This window comes from Carassius auratus, chromosome 15 (genome assembly GCF_003368295.1).
Source record: "Carassius auratus strain Wakin chromosome 15, ASM336829v1, whole genome shotgun sequence".
Taxonomy (NCBI): domain Eukaryota; kingdom Metazoa; phylum Chordata; class Actinopteri; order Cypriniformes; family Cyprinidae; genus Carassius; species Carassius auratus.
The window spans coordinates 16,357,890-16,371,170 of NC_039257.1; the positions used below are offsets into that span (position 1 = coordinate 16,357,890).

The 13,281-nt window shown below is 36.7% G+C and overlaps 1 protein-coding gene across 1 annotated transcript in view; it reads left to right on the top strand.

Annotated features, from left to right (window-relative positions):
• The window catches only part of LOC113115251 (leucine-rich repeat and fibronectin type III domain-containing protein 1-like protein), a 147,464-nt gene that overhangs the window by 66,881 nt on the left and 67,302 nt on the right, over nucleotides 1-13,281 (top strand). The window lies entirely within an intron of this gene.

Here is a 13,281-nt window from a genome sequence, read left to right on the forward strand (position 1 = left end):
CAACAAAGCATATATAATTATTTATTTAATAATAATTAAATTGTGTAAAAATATGTCTCCGTATAACAAGCATATTGTAACTTTTTTCTTGTATTAACTACAAAACATTGATAGATTTGTTAGTAATATAGTGATAGAATAGTAATAAGATTTATCTTACAAAAAAAAAAAAAAAAAAAAAAAAAAACATTTCAATCAGGCATTCTCTTGGCGCTTTTAGCATAATTTTACTAATCATGATCCCAACAGGAAGTAAAGATGCTTCAGTTTAAAAAGTGTTTACGTTTTACCTCCTACTACCATTTAAAATCGCACTGTTTATGTGCACCTGCTATCATGTTCATTAATTCAGCGTCCTGCGGTGTGACCTTTAACAATCACAAAGTATACAGATTTTCAACATTAATAAGCAAAAAGTAGGTTAGAGCTGAAATTATGTGTGTAGACATTAGCATATGAGCGTAAAAATGTTGGCAACAACATGTCAGAATACTTTAGTGTGACATCAGTGTCCTGCAGTGCAATACTTGCAATTTCTGCAATAATCCAATTGGAACTGCTTTAAGCCACAGTTTTATTATTATTATTATTATTATTATTATTATTATTATTATTGCTGTTGTTGTTTTTGTCATAGTACTACCACTACTACTACTAAAATTAATAATAACTGATGTTTTATCATTAAGCATGCAGTTTTATGCACTAATATATAAGAAAATAGAATAATGTACAGACTTGAATGTTTATACTTGTGAACATTTATTTTTTCAATGAAAATCTTGTTTATATCTTAAACATTTAAACTCATGTTGCACATACTTTTGCCTATTCCTATGTGCTACATTAGCATTGATTGATTTATTGATTGATTGATTAAAATACATTATCATTTTAGACCATGTGATTGGACGAAAATCTGTGTAGTGCAAAATGATTCTTCAATGAGATCACACTATAAATGTTTCAGTTATGATTATAAATATATTTATTATTATTTTTTTACATGCTTAGGATTGCATTTGCAAATAAATGGGGTTTTTAATGATTTAAGAACCATTTGTAAATAGTCCCATTAGTAATTAAATACATTTTCATATTTAACTACACCTTGAGATCATGCTATCGATTATTACAAATTAAAAAAGGGAAAAAATGTTCTTCTATAAAGGATCTGTGAAATCAAAGAGGTTAACTGATATTGACTCATCTCATTTAATAAAAGTCCTTGAGAATTTGATAGACCAGCAAAAAAAAAAAAAAAAAAAAAGAAAAAAAAAAAAAAAGTTACCAAATTTGAAACAAGTTTCAAGCATATTCAGGACATCGTGTCCCTCGGAGACTTAACACAGAACAAACAATTAACAGTTCATCCTGCATCAGTCTGTGATTAAAATGTCTCCATTTTCTTAGAGAGGAAACCCTCACACTGTGAATATATGAATCCACTGGATTCCAATTGAAAATTCATGTTAAATGGACCAGTGAACATCTGCAGTCAAATGAGGCCTACAGTAACTGGGAGAATTGTGATAGATGCACAGGGCTCAAAAGAGTAACTGCTGTTATTTTAATACGTCTGCAAAAGCATCTGTTTTGGCTTCTTTGGCATCTTTCTGTGGATTGCCTATATGGCTCGTTTATATGGGCACCAACATATTGTGCAGCATTTTGGAAAACACACACACACACACACACACACACACACACACACACACACACACACACACACACACATATATATATATATATATATATATATATATATATATATATATATATATATATACACATATTTTTTGTAGACTATTTTAAGTCATAAAGTAAGCAGTATATATTAAAATCCCACACATGGCTTTAGCAAGCATTTATACATGATATCAAGCGGGTGATACTTGCCTGAGACCTCGCGAGCTCAACAGTGCCCCACAATTTTGCAATGTAAATGTGACCATGGACCACAAAAGCAGTCTTAAGTGTACATTTTTGACAACTGAGATTTATACAAAGCAGACTTGATAAGATTTCCATTGATGTATTGTTCCCTTTCAAGGGAACTTCGAACTGCGTCCTCTAGGGGCCGCTATGGGAAACACCTCGTAGTGACCCGTGTCTGATACATTGAAAAAACACAAACTTGTTGGCCTGCTACAGCCTCTGACGTCACTACCGGAGCGACTATAAACAGGCACCGGGAAAACACATCATTCTCTTTTTCGTCTTCACTGACTGTTCTGTTTGAAGCGTGCATCTGAAAGAATCGATAAGAGCGATCTTTCTCTGTATATCATGGCGGCTACTAGCAAGTGTTTAGACAGTGTGTGCGTCCGTGTCAGCGTTATTTGACACCCGATGACATACACGATCTTTGCGTCATTTGTTTGGGTGAAGAGCACGCACACAATGTCTTTGAAGGGGCAATCGGCGTGCATTGTGAGCGTTTTTTTCAAGGAAAAAAGCTCTGCTCTCGTTCGTCTCTCTTCCGAAAAAAAGTAATAAAAAAGGGAGTCATCTACTTCCCATGGATCTATACCTGCCACTACTGAGGCACAGAGGATAATGAGCTCATAAGAATACAGGTGGATCTGTTTGAATGTTTTAAAGAGGGATTCTTCCTTTCGCGCAAGTAAAGGCGATGGAGAGAGACTCTGGAGGATAATGTTATATCTTTAACACTATCTGATACTGAGGTTAGTGCTCTGCTGGGTTTTTACCCAGGGAAAGCAAGAGATATTTGAGAATGTTGAAGAAGCTGAGGCTGAGCCTTCTCACTTCTCCTGCCATGCAAATGTAGATCTGTTAGAGGTTATGGATCGCACCATTGCAAAGTTGGACTTGCCATGAAAATGCGCTAACAAGATGACAATGGAAGGCCATTAAAAAAAAAAAAAAAACCCTCAGTGAGCGTTTTCTTTCTGACCATAGCCCTCCAACTCAGGTGAGCCTTCCATTTCTGCATGATCTCCATACAGATATCAAAAAGAAATGAAAGAGGCCATTTCCATTTCGCATCGCTCGGTTCCGGCATTAGAGTAAGTCTGCGGGTATGAGGGGACATCCCCTGTAGAAAGAGCAAAATAAAAAAAAAATATTTTTCCTTTCTGCGGGGGAGACATCCTCTCTTAAGCTACCTCATTGCCATCTAAGCCCCTTCATCTGGCTTAGATGGCAAGACATACGCAGCAGGAAGTCAGGCTGTGCAGGCCGCCTCCACCATGGGCAGGACTATGGCGACCATGGTGGCAGCGGAGAGACGTCTGTGGATGAACCTGGCAGACATCGGGAAGAAAGAAGGCTTTTTTCTCTATGCTCAGGTTTCGCCTTCTGAACTTATCAGTATTTCCATTGAGACGGTGATCGAGAACTTCAGGGAGACGAAGGAGCGCTCTGCTGCTTCCAGATCCTTCGTTCCACGAAGGTCCAGGTCCGAGCCCGAACAACATAGGGTTCCTGGCCTGTCTTGATCTGAGGATCAGAAACGGGTACAGAAGGCTAGTGTCGCGACTCGCGCTCCTCCCCCACCTGTGGGCAGAGGTAAGAGGTATTGTGGGTCACAAGGAGGTAAGCAGAACCTAAGGGATGTAATCCAGACTAGTCAGCGTTCTCATCTGAATCAGAGTGATACCGAGGAATCTACTCATTCCCTTAAGTGATTTTTTACTTCTGCTTTTATCCTCCCCTTCCTAATTCCCCTGTAACCACCAGCTCTCCACCTGATCGAGGTTAGGTGGAAACCTCTCACATAACAGTCTCCTATACGGGACCTATAATGTTTTTGGTTGGTTTTATGTTAATAGCAACCACCCACCTGACTGATGGTCCAGACTAAAAGGAGGCGCCCCTTGAGCGGGGCTCCAGCACACGAGGTTGGGTGAGTATGTAACCCTCTCTGAATATAATTATGTGCATTAAATTGCTGGTGGTTATGTGTATACTATTAAAAAATGTGAGTTTCCTTTACAGTGCTCAATTACAGTGTTTACTACTAACACTCGCCAGCACCAGCCATCTGGCTTCATGTTCCAGTATTAGGTGTCTGAGATCACAGGCTTCTGCGGGAGCCTCATTGATCATCAGGCCTGGCAAAGCACTGCAGGGAATTTCATGGATGTCCGGCCAGGTAACCCTGAGGGGTCTCATGGCCGCTTAAGTGATGCTGTCACATCTAGCGGGAAGTGGAGGTGGCAGTTACAGATGTCTTCTTGTACATGCTGCCTCAGGTGACGCTCCCCCTCGCCCGAGGTTTGTAAAATTGAGCTTGCCTCTCCCGTGAGATTCAGAGCCTCTGCGATGCTTAGGAACCTTTAGGTACACACGCTAAGCTTTGTGTACTTTATGAAAACCACATGGTGGTCACTGTGTACTGTGAACACTTTGCACACTTTCTAAAATCCGCGTGATATGTGGTAAGTGTGCACGCAAGACTCTGCGCACTTTCTGAAATCCTGTACGGTAAGGGTTAGGTGCGCCGCCGCGTTCCCTTTCTTGAGATGATCAGACCTTTATTTATACACTTCAAGCATCACTTCTCTCAACATGAGGGGCTATTTGGCGATTCTCATGGTAGTTTAGTAGCGCTCCCCTTTTTCCAAAAAGGGACGCCTATGAGCACTACTCTGAGCTCGGAGTTCTCCTCTCATATGAGACTGAGTTCTCTGTTTTTTGCCCAGAGCGCTCCAGTATTGTCTCCATAGATTGAGTTGATGACTCTCAATCATACTTTTTTGAGATGCAACATTCCATCTATGAGCTGCTCTATCAGAGTGTCATGAGAGCCCCTCCTTAGAACAGTATTTAAAAATCCATGCTATTGTGAGTATGCACGTGAAGTCTTTGCACACGTTCTGAAATCCACACTGTGGTAAGTTTGCATGCTAGTATTCTGCGTTCTTTCTAAAATCCTATATGGTGAGGGCTTTGCACGGTTGCTTCGTGCCCTTTCTTGAGTTGGTAAAAGCCCTGCTCATCTTTGGCGCCACTCGGATACATATCTACACAGGGTGTTGCTACTAGAGAACTGTTGAGACAGCTCTTTCAGCATGCTTATGCATAAGCTAGCGGTAACACCTGTGTGACAGGCAAGACTTGGTAGAAAATGCTAGGTTCTTAGCTGTATGCCTTTAAAGGAATCTTTCCTGATTCCAAGCCTTCAGCTGTACCCCGGGCAGAGGCCCTAACAATTAAGTTGGGTATGGAGCTTAGGCCTTTGGCCGTAAGGGGTACTGTCACAGACAGCCATCTAAACATCCCAGGGGCATCTCCTGTGGAAATGGTAGAGTTGGTACTTAGTGCTCGCCATGATTCTGGCCTGCACTCCCCTCAGCAAGGCGGCGTGGGTATACTTTCCCCTATAGCGGCCCCTAGAGGATGCAGTTCTAAGTTCCCATGAAAGGGAATGTCTCATGTTAAGAATATAATTTTGGTTCCCTGAGTAGGGAACAAGACACTGCGTCCTCTAGCTCCCTGACATGCTTCAGACGCAAGCTTCAGACGAAGAAGTGAATGACGTGTTCTCCCGGTGCCTGTTTAAAGTCACGCTGGTAGTGACATCAGAGGCTGTAGCCGGCCAACAAGTTGGTGTTTTTTCAATGTATGCTTCACGGGTCACGAGGAGGTCTTCCCCGTAGCAGCCCCTAGAGGACGCAGTGTCTCATTGCCTACTCAGGGAACCATGGTTACATTCGTAACCTGAGACGTTTGTTATGATAGGACAATATTTGGTCGAGATACAACTTTGAAAATGAGGGTGCAAAAATGGATATAAACTTCTTACAGTTAACAAATGACAAAACTGAAATTGTTATCTTTGCCTCACCAGACTGGACCTCTGACATAGTTTATCAGTTTGGTTATTTATCCTCAAATGTTCCTGATTGTCGAAAACCTTGGTGTAATTTTTTATTCTACTTTGAGTTTCGATATGCAGATTAGTGCTATTGTTAAAAGTAGTTTCTTTCAGCTAAGATCTATTGCCAAAATCAAGATGATGCTCTCTAAGAAAGGTCATTATTGCAACTCTTTAAACTTGGGTTTATTCAACTGTAAATTGTCTGCAGATGGTTCAAAACGCAGCAGTCAGGCTTGTGACGGGCACCAAATCTGTCAGCACAATACTCCTGTGCTTGCCTCTCTCCACTGGTTACCGGTTAGGCACGGATTGATTTTAATACTTTGCTTTTTGTTTATAAAGCTTTACATGTTGTTGTCCCTCAGTATATCAGTGATTTTCTTGTCCCATTCAATGCTACAAGATCCTTACGTTCTTCCAATCAGCTACTTCTCCCTGTTCCTCGCTCACGGTACAAAACTAAAGGTGAGCTGGCCTTCTCAGTGGCTGCTCCTAGACTCTATAACAGTCTCCATCTCTATATTAGATCTTCCCCTTCTGTTTTTACTTTTAAATCTTCATTAAAAATGTATCTGTATTCTTTATTTTTTTGAATGATGGTGTTCATATTTTGACATGTTTTCAAGGTTTTGATCCAGTGGGTTAATTCCGATTTTTATACTGTTTTTAATTTTGTATTAATGCCTCTGTACATAACTTTGGTTGCAACATCTGTTGTTTTGAAATGTGCTTTATAAATTAATAAACTAAACTAAACTAACTGAAAGCCACTGGGGCAGATTTGAGACTGCCCTGCTTATTTTCAAGTTACATTCCTTGAACCCTGCTCAATCTGCTTCAGTTATGTGTCTGCATCAGATCAGTAAATAGTCTGATTTATTATTATTTTTTTCTATGTGGAGAAGTGAATCAAAGTTTTTTTTTTTTTTTTTTTTTTTTTTTCTGAGAATATACATATCTTCTTCTCTCCTCACTTTTGCTCCACAACATTCTAAATCAACATTTGGAGATGATAAATCATTTATAAAGGCAATTGTTATTATATTGTAAATTTTATTACATTTTATTACATTTTATTACATTTTGTAACATTACTTTGCTCCTGTAAATCAGCATTAGCGTGCCATGCACAGGATAATGCAATTACATCTCTGCCAAAATGTTATCTCCATATGTTCAGAGATTAGAATATAAAGCTTACAATATATATATATATATATATATATATATATATATATATATATATATATATATATATATATATATATATATATATATATATATATATATATATATTTTTTTTTTTTTTTTTTTTTTTTTTTCATATATTAGTGCTAAGACCCAGAATCTGCCCCACCTAAATTTACGGTCAGAAGTAAATTTGCTGAGAATATACTCACTCTCAGGCCAGATCCAAGTATATGTGTTTGCTTCTTCATTGGAACAGAATGCTTTTTGTAGTGAAAATGTCACCTCATCTGAATCCGGAGAGAAATATGCACAGACCAGTCCAGGACCATTATAAACAAATATGTTGTTTAGATTTGATGTGAGAGTACAACAGGAGATTAACTTCTATGCACTGGAGGAGTGCAGTATTTGCAGGACTTATATTTTTAGCCAGAAGCAATGCTTTAAAGTTAAAATGCTTCAGTTATGGATTTGTTTCTTAGAATTAGTGTTGGAATTACTTGTGGACTACTGTGATGTTTTTATCAGATGTTTGGGCTCTCATTCTGGTGGCACCCATTCACTGCAGAAGAGAGCAAGTAAACAGGTGATGTAATAATACATTTCTCCAAATCTGTTTAGATGGTGAAACAAACTCATCTATTGTACACCCTGTTTTTTTTTTTCTTAAAGTGAAATTCTCACTTACTAGTGTTGTTTAATCATTTAAATGGACCAGGGAACATCTGCAGTCAAATGAGGCCTACAGCCTACAGTAACTAGGGGAATTGTAATAAAGATGCAGCCTTGGAAAGAATAGAAATGGCTAACTGCTGTTATTTTAATGTGTTATGTACTTGAAGCATCTGTTTTGGCTCAGGGAAATCCTTGTTTCTGTAGATTGCCACTGTGTTGATATAATTCAGATCAGTGTTCGATACTGAGAAGCAAACCACAGGCCCACGGATAAGATACAATGCCTGATAATGGGATGTGATTAATGCACTCTCTGTTTCGAATTGTCATAGCAACATGGGCATAATTTTACCCGAGATAAATAAGTCCTGGAGACAGCTGATATCCAGGGTAAAAAGCTTGTGTTATGTGTTTTCTACTGGATTCTAAGTTTTATTTTTATGTTTTTTACTCTATTTCGCAAGCCAATTTGGTGCACCCCAAAGGGGTCTCCATCTTTGATGACACCCGACTGGGCCTCCATTGTGCCGAATTAAATCCATTGTGAATTTTTAATTGAAACACTCACAACAGTCACTTTCATTCACTTCGTAATTCGGCGCATACTGTGAGTGACAGTCAAGTATGACATTCGCCCTGCGGGTCACGTCTCAAGTCCCAAGGCAGCATATGATTACTGTGATTGCTTGATTCTAGAGCTCTCCACTGGATGACATTGATTGAATCACAAAGGGTTCTGAGTCACATGATGATGCACAACAATGCATTGCAGCAAAGTAGTTGCAACTAATATGCAGTCACTTTGAACTGACGGACAAAAACAAAACAAGCAAGCAAAATAATGCAGCAGCTGGTTGTAGTTCTTCTGTGAGGTAGTTTATATATATATATATATATATATATATATATATATATATATATATATATATATATATATATATATATATATATATATATATATATATATATATTTTTTTTTTTTTATTATTTATTTATTTATTTTTTTTTTTCATTCCTTCCAGGAAAAGGAATTTCAGACCGATTTACCACACTTTTACCTCACAGGGCCCGTGGGCACTCTGGTAGAAAGCACACATGGACATGATAATCCATCTCCATTGCGTCAGAGCTATCTGGGCCAGGAATGCTGTCAGTCGCAGGCACACGAAACGGTAGAAAGACTCCGGAAATCACTTACTGCCTCTCACTAGCGTCAGAGTAAAGTGGAAGAGAGTCATTCTCTCCTTCTACTTCAGGTAGTTTTATTCACCTGTCAGTCTTTAAACATAAGCTTCTTACAAACGGAGAGGTTTCAGGAGAAGGATCGGCTTCTGTTCTGAAGGGTATTTGGGTTTGTATCTGAGTATTGCCATGAACTAATCTTTCACTAATTCCCAGTGGAAAGTCCTATACACTGTATATGATGTGGCTTTAGCTTTAGAATCAGCTGTGTTCTATGTGCTATTTCTTGATGTTTAAATACACAGTCAACTTGTGAGTCTGTTATTTGAAGGTCTCCCTAAAAATGTTCCTTTTAACATTGAGTTTTGACACTGATCTGCTTGTTTGTCAGATTCATGACAAATGTATGTTGTATAACATAATTCCATTTTAATTGCTAATACACTAATAGACTCTACCAGTTTGGGGTTCAGTATTTATTGGAACAAATTTACAAGTAATGTTATGAAATATTATTACGGTTTAAAACAGCTGTCTTCTATTTGAATATATTTTACATTCGAATGTCCAGTATCATTCAGTACTCAGTGTCACATGATCCTTCAGAATTATATTATTATATTACAAATTTAATATAAAATGTAACGTGCCAATTAGATTGATTAATTATGAAGAAAAATTATGCGTTAAAAATATTAACACATTTAACGCACTTCCCCCGCCCCAGACCTATGTAGATCTCATACAGTCAATTGATGACTAATATGAGGCAGGTCAACAACTTACTGCATGGTTGAGCCTAAAAAATATCCCTAAAATTCAAGATATGGAGCAAAATTCCCCTGTTGAAATTTTGTCTCATATTTACATCATATACCGTATTTTTCGGACTATAAGTCGCAGCTGAGTATAAGTTGCATCAGTCCAAAAATATGTCATGACGGGGAAAAAAAACACATATAAGTCGCACTGGACTATAAGTCGCATTTATTTAGAACCAAGAACCAAGAGAAAACATTACCGTCTACAGCCGCGAGAGGGCGCTATGTCTTCAGTGTAGACTACAGGAGCACTGAGCAGCATAGAGCGCCCTCTTGTGGCTGTAGACAGTAATGTTTTCTCTTGGTTCATGTCTCTTAGTTCATTTCTCTTGGTTCATGTCAAATTAATTTTGATAAATAAGTCGCACCTGACTATAAGTCGGAGGACCAGCCAAACTATGAAAAAAAGTGTGACTTATAGTCCGTAAAATACGGTAGTTAAGAAATATCGCACGAGTGCAAATGTGATCCTCATCTTATTTTCATCTTATATATTGTGTTATGTTAGAAACAGTGTTGTCTGTTCTGTTTAATTTTGCCAACCAAAATATAAAGACAAATCAGAATTGTTCATCCCCAAGCAACCCACAGTGGCATTTCATTTCTTTATCCACGTTTAGAACAAATTTGGTGAACAATTTGGTGCATTGAACCATTGGCCATAGTCACATTGAATTTGACGTGGCACTGCACAGACCGATCAGTGTATGTCATCAAAGTACAGCGAGAGCAATTTAAAAGCACAAGGAGTAGTCTGCTCTCTAAGCTCTTGCGGCACTTTGATGTCACACACCGGTCGGTCTGATGGTGATGACCTGCTTCAAGTCTAACAAGCCTAATGATTCAGTGAACCATTCATAAAGAACCATTTACTTCACTCCTGAATGAATCAGCCATTTGAACGAATCAAATGAATGAATAAATGACTCGATGACTTAATCATTAAGACATTTACCACCACCTACTGGCAGGTTTAGTTTATTATTTAGAATAGAATTTCATTAAATAAATAATTTAATATTTTTACAGTGATAATAATAAAATTAAGAAAATACATTATTAAAGCTATAGTTCACCCAACCAAAAATGTCAATTTTGTCTTTATTTATTCATATGGTCCAAAAGAGTATATGTAATAAATATTATCAAACAAAATAATAATCTCAAACAAAATAATCTCTGTTTGATGCCTTGCACAACAATGACTTTAAATTATATTTTCAGAGTAATCTCTACAACTTTGATGTGCAATTAATTAGATTAATTAATCACCACATCATGTTAACAATTAGATTAAAAATTGTAATTGCTTACCAGCCCTTATTCTGATTTATTTGCAGTTAAAAAAAATATATATATTTTTTATGTTGAGAAAATTGCACTGGCATTTTTTTTTTTTTCTCTTCAGGGTTGTTTGATGAATAGATAGTCCATAAAAATGGCATTTTAGATAGAAATTGCATGGAACATAAAAAAATCTCTATTGCCCCTTTTGATAATTTGAATGCAATTTATTTTCATTTTATTTTTTTACAAACAGACAGACAGACAGACAGACAGACAGACAGACAGATAGATAGATAAATGACCTGCCTCCAAACTCTAAACAGAAGTATAAATTGTGGCTTTAATACAGTGTTTATAAAAGCAGGTACTGAAACCTGTTAGTTAAATAAAGCTGCTTTTGCTCAGGTTTGATCTTACAGACCTGTTGCTATGACAGCAACTCCAAGATGAGCTTTGAAGAACACACAATCCAGAGTCATGTCATACAGTATCATCAACAATGAAATACAGATGATACAGTAATAAAGTAAAAAGAACAGCACACTGTTTGGTGATGCCAGTGGCACAGAAAACTCACATTTAACTGGATGACAAATCAGTTTGATACATCAAAGATAACTTTATGAATTAGATGATCAGTGCAATCTTTAAACAAACCTCATGAGAGTATTTGTCTGATTTATCCCCCTTTTTTACGTTTTCTATTTTACATGGCTGTGTTGTGATGAAATGCAAACCCCTTGGGTCGCTCAAGGCAACTACAGTCAAGTTACAAGTCCATGGATACAACGGATTTAGACTTTGTTCCTTTCTAAATACCAAACAATTAAATAAATAAAAAAACGTGGGTATCATTACATCACATTCTTCACACTTTTATTACATACAGTGGCATGGCTTTTCCGACTATTCCTTTTTCCAAATGCACACACTAAAAACATTTAATGGCTTATAACGAGTCTCATGTAGATCGTTATGTTGTAAAGCCAATGGCCGTAACAGCAGAAATGACTTCATAAATAGGCCTATTGTCAGCCAGAGGGGCCGCTTTATGGTGACATAACATAACCACACAATAACAGTTATAAATCTATTAAGGAGTTTGTCAGACACATCTCAGCAAAACAAAGACTTTGTCACAACTTTGTATAGCAGGACATATTTGCTTCCGTAATGTTTTTGTTTCAATTCTGCTGAATGGCATCCTAATATACACAAAGATGGATCTCTATTTTAAGTCTATGTCAAGACCTGCTGAGATGCACTATTTTCATGAAGGACAGATACTTTAGAACAAACCTTATCTGTAATATGGGAATTGGTTTTATTGTTATCGCAAGGAGAAAGCTGAATTGAAAACAGTATGTAAGAATTGTTGGTACTGGTCTCTCTCTCTTTCTCTCTCTTTATACATATATATATATATATATATATATATTTTTTTTTTTTTAATTTCTTTCTTTTCTTTTTTTTTTTTTTTTTTTGGTTTTGGAAAACATTCAGTATTTGTATTTTTGCAGTGTCCACTAGGATATTAATTTAGTCTGCTACCTTACATCATCATCTCCACACAAACTTATGAGTTGATTCTACATTACCATGTAACCATAACATGGAAAAGACACATTTTAAAGTTCACATGGAACAAGGATTCTTACTTTTGATATCAGGATATCTAGTTTGCTGTGATACACAGTGATACAAAAAAGCTATTTTTAAATAACTACATTTCCATCATTTGCTTTTAATATCACTCTCTGACCCAGTAAAAGCCCAGTGTGATCATCTATTAATGTTTTTTACAGTATCTAAGTAAGAAATGTAAAACACTTTGTATAGTGACCAGTTGTCACTATTACCAAGTTGCTTATTAGCGTGTCAATTAGTTAAATATTGGCTGTCTATTAGTACTTATAAAGCACATAGTAATGCCTTATTCTACATGACTATATTTTAATTCCCTAATATAACTCAATACCTAAAACATCTACCTTACAAACTACCAATAGGCAGCAAATTAGGAGTTTATTGAGGCACAAAACTTAGTTAGTGGTTTGTTAATAGCGAGAAATTGACATACGAATAAAGTGACTAATTATTATTATTATTTATTTTTATTTTTATTTTTTTTGTGTATAAATACAAAATATATAATATTTATTATGCAGAACAGCTGAACCTTAACATTGTTTAAATACTTCAATGTTAGTTAAATGTTTCGAAGGCATTAAATTAACCTTGGAATTTCAAAGACCACAAACAGAACATGAAGGTTGA